This window comes from Eretmochelys imbricata, chromosome 22 (assembly GCF_965152235.1).
Source record: "Eretmochelys imbricata isolate rEreImb1 chromosome 22, rEreImb1.hap1, whole genome shotgun sequence".
NCBI classification, from domain to species: domain Eukaryota; kingdom Metazoa; phylum Chordata; order Testudines; family Cheloniidae; genus Eretmochelys; species Eretmochelys imbricata.
The window spans coordinates 315,991-325,352 of record NC_135593.1 but is presented as its reverse complement, the minus strand read 5'-3'; positions in this window follow the sequence as shown (position 1 = coordinate 325,352).

The window sequence follows — 9,362 nt, the reverse complement described above, 5'->3', positions numbered from 1 at the left end:
GCAATCCAGACAAGGACATCAGCCTGCAGGCCAGGGAGGGGACTTACCGGCTCTACCAACTGCTGCTCCAACAGAGGGGTAAGGAACCCAGCTGGGACATGGAACCCAATAGGGGACTGAGAGTGACCACAGGTTGATAATGGGACCCCAGACCATTTCTCTCCGACTGACCCCAGCTGGAGGACAAGTCTCTCTCTGCCTCTGTTCTTCTCCACTCCACTGTGCAGCCACCAATTGGATTGGAAGGACACAGAAACTGCAACCAGAATGACGAGAAAAGTCTCTCTCTCTCTCTTTCTTCCAGGCCTGACCATACATGAGGCGGAAGATCTCTGGTGCTATGACTGGCACCAGGACAGCAGGCTGTTGGGCTACAATAACACAGCCAGAGTGGAGGAGGTAAGGGCACTGTGCCAGGGCATGACACAGCTCAGGGAGTGTAGCTGGCTGGGTTCCCTGCAGTGGATGCCTCCTGGAGACAGGAAAAGAGCCCGCTCCTTATTTCCAGTTCAGAGTTCCTCATCCAGCAACCAGTGGGACATGCTGGTGCTAAAGGTCCCACACTGGGACTGGGCCATGAGTCTCCTTGTTCTTGTCAGGCTGCAGGTTGGATTCCCCTTGAAGAAACCAAGGAGTTGCAGAGGCCATAGCCAGCAACTAGAGAAATCACTTAGCTCGGGGAAGAGACCTTTGGTCTGTCATCTCCAACCCCCTCCCCATGTAACAACACACGCACACTCCTCTAGCCGCTGAGGTGCAGGAGATCTCTCTGCTGGAAGCAAGACAGGGTCCCCTGTCATCTCTGTGCCCTGCACAGCAGATTGGCCCTGCTCACACACATTAGAGATCCATTTCCAGCCCATCCTGGCCCCTGCCATAAATTGCCCTTCCCGAAAGAGCCACTGGAGGCTTTGGTCCCTCAGCATCTGCGACCTTTTAATAAAGGGGCTTCCCTGAGCCCTGGGACCCTGAAAGCCTCCTGGGGAATGAACTGCCTTGGCCACAGCAGCTCTCTTCCCCGCCCTTTGGGGCATGAGACGCCATTGTACCATCAGGACTTGGAGGCTGGCTCTGGGCAAACTGCTCGAGCCTCATGTCCTCTTGGTTTTAGGTCTTTGGAAAATTCTTCTCCATCAGGCAGAGAAGATCCTTCGTGCAGACAGCTTTGCTGGCCATCCACGACCCCCTGCTGCGTGTCAGCCAGGCTGGGCTGGTGCTCGTCTACTCCCTCCTGGGGGAAGCCCAGCAACTGATGGGGGACACGGTAAGCAGCTGCAATCGACTCAGAAGCTTGGGGTGGGGCCCAGGGCCTCCTTCCCATCCTCTCGCCATGCACTGGCCTGGTAGCAAGAAGCCTAGTGGGAACTTCTGGACTTCATGGACTTCTGTTCTTAGGATGTGGTGCTCTGCTATCACTCCTGGGAAGGACAGGAGAGTCCCCTAAGTGCCTTCTGGGAACCTTTCCTGCCCCACAGAGCTGCCCCCATTTCCCCATAGCCTAGTGTCCATGTCACCCCAGCCACCATCGAGAGTTGCTCCTATCCCTGGCAGCCTGGGAGGCCAAGGACTGACTGGTGATGGTGACTGACTGAGGCACGTGGGCGTGGGAAGCTGGTCTTGCTGCTGGTAGGGCTGGACCCGCTCCCGAGAGATTGGGAGGATTCAGTTGGCAGGGGCTGCTGACCTGCCCTGTTCAACAGGGCTGCCATCCTATGGTTTCAGCTTTTGTCACTGGGGTGTGATGGGGAAAGGTCTCAAGCTCTCCCCATCCCACTTCACTGCTTCCTCTCTGTCTCCAGCTGCTAAACTGCATTCAAAGAAAGTTTACAAAATAATCCCTCTCCCCCCTCCTCTGTATGTTCTTTCCATGCGCTCTTCCCTCCATCCCTATTCTCTGCGTCTCTAAGTTTCACCTGCTCAGCCAGCAGCTGGGGATTTGCAAATAAATAAATAAAAATTAAAAAACTGGACAAAAAAGCCCCCAAATATTTTCTGTAAAATCGACATGGGCAGGACCACCAGTGCTGGACCTAGCGGGGCTGCCGCTCCCCCTGGCTTGAAGCGGTTTCCGTCCTATCCAGGGTTTACAGTTTGGCTCAGTGGCTCTCTGCCCCCTCACTGTACAAATTGTTCCAGCGCCCCTGGGTGGGACAGGGCCTGAAGAAAGGGGCATGTGGAGGTGTTGGGAACACATGGGCCCTGCAGCTGCTCCCCCGCCATGCACCCCCCCGCCCCAGCTCTACCTTCTCTAACCCCCAGACAACACACCTCCCCCTCCCCTTTTCTGCTTAGGACTCCAGCCCCACTGAACAGTCCAGAAGGGAGATGGAATCTCTTACCTGAAGTGCCATCCAAAAACCCAGAGGGGCGGGCTGGAAGGAAGAGCCCCAGAGACACCCCGACCCACGGCATGTCAGAGGCGCAAAAGGAACGGGCGAGATCGGCGGCAACTTCACCAGAAGCTAAGGCCAGCCCACCATCACCTGACTCTACGAAAGCACAGTAAGCTGATGGTGTAAACGGTGCATGGGCAGTTCCACCAGACGATCAACAGAGCCGGTTAGAGATTCATTTAACAACTCTGGAATCGCTTTGCAATGGGAGGAGAGTTTTCCGAGCCATGCTTTGCTTCCTGAGGCGGTCAAGATTTGAGCTTTACTAGAGGATTGTACAGGATTCAGGCACTCTCTAGTTCCTCCTTTGTCAGCCCCTTGCCCTAACACCCTGCCTGCCCTGGGTGCTCAGCTGAGCTCTCCCTCGCTGCACGGTGCAAAACCAGAACTATCCCATTACTCTCCCCTGCTGTGTCTCTCTCCCTCTCTCCCCTCAGGCCAGGCTGCTGCTGCCCCAGGGGAGCTCACTGGGGTCGGGGGTGTCTCTGTGCTGGGTCCCCGGGGCTGTTGCAGACGCTTCCTCCTACTGGGGCTGGAGGCCCTGTTCAAGCTCCCCTTGGAGAGAAGCACGCTGTGTTCACAGGAGCAGGACCAGCCCCGCAAACCGACCGCCTGGCTGTCCCAGAGGTTCCCGAGCCCAGCGCTCACCCCCAGCCCAGCCGCATCCAGCAGCTTCTCCCTGTGCCAAGGCACCGCAGCCCATGGGGCATCTTCAGGGCAGCGGAGCTCCAGGTACTGCCTCTTCTCTACCCAGGAAAGGGATGGGGAGAGGCTGATGCTGACCCTGTGGGGCTGAGCTGAGCAGCAGCAGGTGCAGCCAGTCCTTGTGGGGATCCCCGATGGCTCCCTGGCTCCAGCTGCTGTTTGGGAGGCAGGGAAGGGGCCCTACAGCCAGGCAGGCTGCACAGCTGCACGCCCCATAGGTGCTGGGGCTGGTGCTGGTAGGGAGGTATGGGGAGGTGGGGATTTCACAGCAACTTTAACTAATACACTGAAATGTTTCCATCAACATTTTGTGCTAGGGAAAATTGGGTGTTCGATTAAAGACAATTTTTTGTGGAAAGTGTCACTTTAGCAGGAAAAAATCAATTTTTTGTTGGAAAATTCAAAAACCAAAAATGGTTTGGATGATGTGGGGGTTTTTGTTTTGCTTTTTCCCCAATTTGGGACTAACTGTTTTCCGGTGCTGGTAGAAGGTTTTGGCGGGGTTGGCCATTCTTGGCAGAAGTTTTTCATGATCTTGCTCTCCTGGATGGGGAGAAAAGCTTGAAAAGGTGACCCCCCCCCAAAAGGCTCCAACACCAGGAGCTGGAGAACAGAACCCAAACTTGTTGGCTTAAAACCAACGAGACTTTAAAAACAATCGTTTTTCAGGGGGGCTCTGACTTGTGATTTTTTTTTTGGTCACTTGCAATTGGCCACGTGGGATAGAACCAGCTTGGGCAGGATCCAGATGTTAGCCCATCTAGAGAGGCCTGGCAGTGGCTCATACACAGCAGCTGTGGGAGTTAGGGACAGGAGAGTGATTTTCTGAAATTACACCTAGCAAGGGAAGGAGCCGGAGAAACGCAGTATACCCTGAGGAATCAGGGACGCTCAGGGGGAGGCCACAATGACGCTGCTCAGGAGTTTTGCTCTGACACGCTCAGCCCTCGTGGAACAGAGCCCCCGGCCTTCCCCTCCACGGGCACTGACTTATTTTTCCCCGTAGATGCTCCACCCCTGTTCGGCCCTTAGCCCCCACTCTTCTTCCACCTCTTTCCCAGGGCACCAACTCCTCACCGCGCTCTTCACCGTTGTATCTCTCCAAAGCCAGCCAGCCAGAGCGGGGTGGCACCTCCTCCCACCCCACAAGGACCCCTTGCTGCAAGTGTCATGAGTAAGTATCGGGGAGTGAACCCCTCTGCTAGGGCTCTCCCAGGCCGGGATCTCGGTGTCTGGGGGCGGGGGGGATTTGCTGGGGGGTGTCTCTGTTCTGCGCTCTCCCAGCTCCGCTCTTCTTTCTCTGTTAACCCTGCTGGGGTGGAAGCCACCTTCCAGCTCTCCGCTGACCTGCCTGTGCCCCTCTCCTCTCTCTGCCAGGCCTCTCCCTTCGCTGGGAGCTCTCGCTGGAGTGGGGCTGCTGCGGACTCTGCTCTGAGCTCTGCCTGCGTATGGGGGAGCTGCGCTGGAGCCCCCGGAAGGGGTCAGGGACCGCAGGTAGAGCCAGCATCTCGCAGGGGTTCCTATTTCACACCGATCTCTGCACCATTGCTGCACCCAGGGCCCACTGCGCTGGGAGAACCATTGAGGGCCTGACTCTGGGGGGTGGCTTTGCCAGGAGCTGCGTCCTCCAAGAATCGGCCCAGAGATGTCTGAAAACTAGGCCACGGTCTGAGATTGACTTGCTTATTCTGATACGTGTTGCTCCCAGGCTTCCCCCAGCTGCTCTTGGCCAGCAGATGCAGCTCTTTGTCCCCATCTAGTGGCCACATCCCAGCTTTTCGCTCCCTCTTGCTTTTCTGTCAGTGAGCTCAGCAGTAGGCAAGGCGCTGTAGAAGACACTGTGAGGGGAGGAGAATTAAATTCATGGAGGTGTTGCCGGCACCCAGTGCCAGAGGCGAACAACAGCAGGGGGGGTTTGTTACCCGGTATGCGTCACTTAATAATCACAACGGGGTGGAAAAGCAGAAAAGTTTATTTGCAGCTGCAAACAAGGTACAGGGGGAATAGAATTTTAAATTTTGCACATTAGAGCAGGTCATTACACACACTTTTATATTCCTTAATGCGACTGCATTGCACATTAGGTAATTAAAACTTTGCACAAATATTTTGCTTTTTTTATATGGGTTACAACAATGTTTATTTTTTGCAACTTTTAACAAGCATTTTTAGCAACTTAAACAACCAGCACATCTTGTTTGGCCTTGTAGCTGTTTTTTTTATTATTTTTAACTTGGCGTTAGCAAACTTTACACTATGAGGCATTATATGCGGCTGCAACATTGTTTTAAGAGCAAAAGAGCTTACTCAAACCAGCCAGGCCTGAATTTTATTAAGGGGGGTTGAGAAGAAGCTCTTAGGGCTTTAGCAGGGAGACTTTTTTGACCTTTATGGCCTTTTATTTTTTTAATTTAACTAGTGGCCATGCCCTGGGGTTTTTAACAATTTTTTTTTTTTGAGAATATTTATTTTTATTGCTTGAGGTTTTTTATTTTTATTTACTTACTAGCGGGCTATGCATAAAATTAAGATTTTTAAAACTATGCAAAATAAGCATTTTTACCAGGACTATATATAACACAGTAAATATAACATGATTCATACAGGAAAAAAAAAAACTTAAATAATAGGCTAAAGAACTTATTTAGCTACGGGGAAAGGCTTCAACTAGAAAATAGAGAGCTTAGCTAATTTTCTCTAGTTTGCTGACGAATGCTCTTTGCTAGCTGCTTTAGGCGTTGGAAATCAGCTTTTACGGATGGCTCTGCATCTGTTATATTAAAGCAACACATGCTTGCAAACTCCTGGCATAGGTGACCATGGCGTAGAAGTAAATAGTCTACAGCCAGCCTGTTCTGTAGCATACCCTGACGTACTTCCCCTAACTCATGTGAGAGTTGGGCCAGGACGGCTGAGGTTAAATTAATGGCCTTTGCCACTGTGCAGGCAAGGTGCTCTACTGCGTGATAATTATGCACCACAAGCCCAGGGATACTAACTAAAGAAAAGGCCAGAGCTGCTGCCTTAGTCTCTGAGAATAAGGTTCTCTGAGCACGACGTTGCGTTCACTGCACTCTGGGCCAGTGCCAGCCAGGTATTTACGGGTACAATGCTTGAAACAGCAGTACCGGTTAGGCACATGGCTAAGAGGGGGAATAAAATATACTTTTTTATTTATTTTTTTGCTTTTTTGGTGGGCTGCTGTTTAAATAGTAATTTTAGTCTAAGATCTTCACTGGAGGGGGCTGAATGCACGGTCTACCTTTTAGCCGGGGGGCGGGGGTGGGGGGGGGGTTGACACGTCTTTCAGCTGGGTATAATGAATCTAATTCTTGTGTCCCTCGGCCTTTGCTGCCGTGTGGGAGACCAGCAGGATGGTATAGGGTCCCTTCCACTTTTTCTGGAGGGGCTCGTCTTTCCAGGTACGTACGAGCACTGAATCACCAGGCTGCAGGGAGTGGATGGGTGAGTCCAAGGGTAGAGGCTGGGAATCCTTAGTATACCTGTGAAGAGACAAAAGAACAGCAGACAGGGAACACATATACTGAGAGAGAAACTTGTTTTTTAATTTTTACTTTTTTTTTTGACATAAGCGGTGTACTATTTATAGGCCATGTTTTTTTAAACATAACTTTAAAGGGAATGAGCTTTAATTTACCCTTCGGGAGAGCACGGCTGCGGAGCAGAACTAGGGGCAGGGCATCAGGCCACCGCAGGGCGGCCTCCTGGCATACTTTCGAGAGATGTTGCTTAAGGGTCTGATTGATCCACTTCACTACCCCACTGGCTTGTGGTCTCCAGGGTGTATGGAGTTTTCAGGGAATCTGTAAGGTGTCTGAGATGCTTTGGACGATTTTTGACGTGAAGTGTGTTTTATTGTCAGATTTTATTTACTGGGGAAGTCCAAAGGGAGGAATAATCTTTTTAACAAACTTGAGAGCCACTGTCCTGGCAGTGCAATTGCGACATGGAAAGGCTTCTGACCAGCTGCTGAATCCATTTACTATGACAAGGAGATACTTGAACTTTTGGGTCCGGGGAAACTTAGCAAAGTCTATTTGCCACACCCGTCCGGGGCCTGGAGTGGGTTCCAGGGCCGCTGGTGGCACTGGGTGTCCTGATTAGGGGTTATTCTTTTGACAGACTAGGCATTTTGTTTGTACTTGGGCAGCTAGGGCTCTGAGTCTGGAGGTTATGAAGTACTGTTTTATTACTTGGATAAGTGCCTCCCTGCCAGTATGAGTATTTTGATGTAACTTTTGTAATACTGGCAGAATTAGGCCCTTTGGTAAGAGGACTTTCCCTTCCGGGGAATGAAGCCATCCCTCCTTTTCCTGGAGACCAAGTTTGTCAGCTAGCTGTTTCTCCTCCCCAGAATACTGAGGGGTCGGGAGCTTCCCCACTGATGGGATAAGGGCATGCATATAGGTGTTTTTAGTCTGAGGGAACATCAGGGTGGCAGCATGCTTTGCCTCTTTATCTGCCCTGGCATTACCCCTGGTCACATCTTGATCCTCCCTCTGATGGGCCTTATAGTGTCCCACTGCCACTTCCAAAGGGAGTTGCACTGCCTCTAGAAGCTGGAGGATTTGGGGCCCGTACTTGACTGGGGAGCCTTGGGCTGTCAGCATTCCCCTCTGCTTCCACAGGCCAGCAGGAGCATGCAGCACCCCAACAGCATATTTGGAATCAGTGAAAATATTGACCTGGGTTTTTTTTGGACAGTTCGAGTGCATGGGCCAGGGCCACTAGCTCAGCCAACTGGGCAGAGGTCCCAGCGGGCAAACTTTCAGCTTCCACGGTGTCACTGAGGGTTACAATAGCATAACCCGCCGTTTTTTGCTCATTTATTACCATGCTGCTACTATCAGTGTACCACTCATAATCTGCATTTGGGAGGGGAGCATCCTTCAAGTCCAGGCGGCTAGAATATTGGGCATCTATGATTTTTAAACAGTCATGTTTCTGTTTCTCAGTTTTTGGTAAGAGGGTGGCAGGGTTAAGGGATGGACAAGGCTGCAGCGTGACCTCAGGGTTCTCTAAGAGCTTTGCTTGGTATCTTGCCATACGCGCTTGTGTGAGCCAGAGGCCGCCCTTAACATCCAGTAAAGCGCGTACCATGTGTGGTGTAAAAACCTGTATTGTTCCCCCTAGTGTCAGTTTCTCTGCTTCTGCCAGGGTCAGGGCGGTGGCTGCCACTGCCCGCAGGCACGCTGGCCAGCCCTTGGCTACTTGGTCCAGTTATTTCGAAAAATATGCCACCGGACGTTTTCATGCTCCTAGCAGCTGTGTGAGTACTTCCAGGGCCACCTCCTTTCGTTTGTGTACATACAACTGAAATGGCTTGGAGAGATCTGGCAGACCTAGAGCCGGGGCTTCCATTAGCTTGTTTTTTAGGATTTTAAATGCCCTGTCAGCCTCTGAGGTCCAATGAAAGGGGTCATGGTCTGCTCCTTTTACACAGTCATACAGGGGTCTAACCTATAGTTCAGACTCTGGGATTTATATTCTACAGAAGCCTGCCATCCCCAGAAATGCTCTGAGCCGCTTGCGATTACTCGGGATAGGAACTTGGCATATTGCTTTTATTTTTTTATTTGAAAGCTGGCGTTCCCCCTGCTGTATGTAGAACCCGAGGTACTGTACCTGCGGGAGAGCAATCTGAGCCTGACTTCGTGCTACCCGATATCCTTGGAGTCCCACAAAATTCAGGAGACTCACGGTGGCTTTAAGGCAGGGAGTTAAACCTACAGTGGCAATTAACAGATCATCTATGTATTGCAAAAGGAGGGCTTCTTTATTATCCCACTCCTCTAGGTCCCTGGCCAGAGCCTGGCCAAAGAGGGTGGGGGAATTTTTAAACCCCTGGGCTAACACTGTCCAGCAAAGTTGCTTTTTAACTCTGTTCCGGTCCTCCCATTCGAAGGAGAAAATCTCCTGTGCTGAGGTGTCAACTGGGATGGCAAAAAAAGCATCTTTTAAATCAAGAACTGGAAAATGGGTATACTGTTCCCCTATAGAAGCCAATAGGGTATAGGGGTTAGGGACAAGAGGGTGCAGAGTCTTAACCCGTTCATTAACTGCCCTTAGGTCTTGTAGCAGCCGGTACGTGCCATCAGGTTTCTGTACGGGTAAAATGGGAGTGTTCCAGGCTGACCGACATTCCCGGAGAATACCGTAGGTTAGAAATCGATCTATGGTTTCCTGTAACCCCTTTTTGGCTTCCTTCTTGATTGGCTATTGCTTTACCCGCACCGGGCCTTT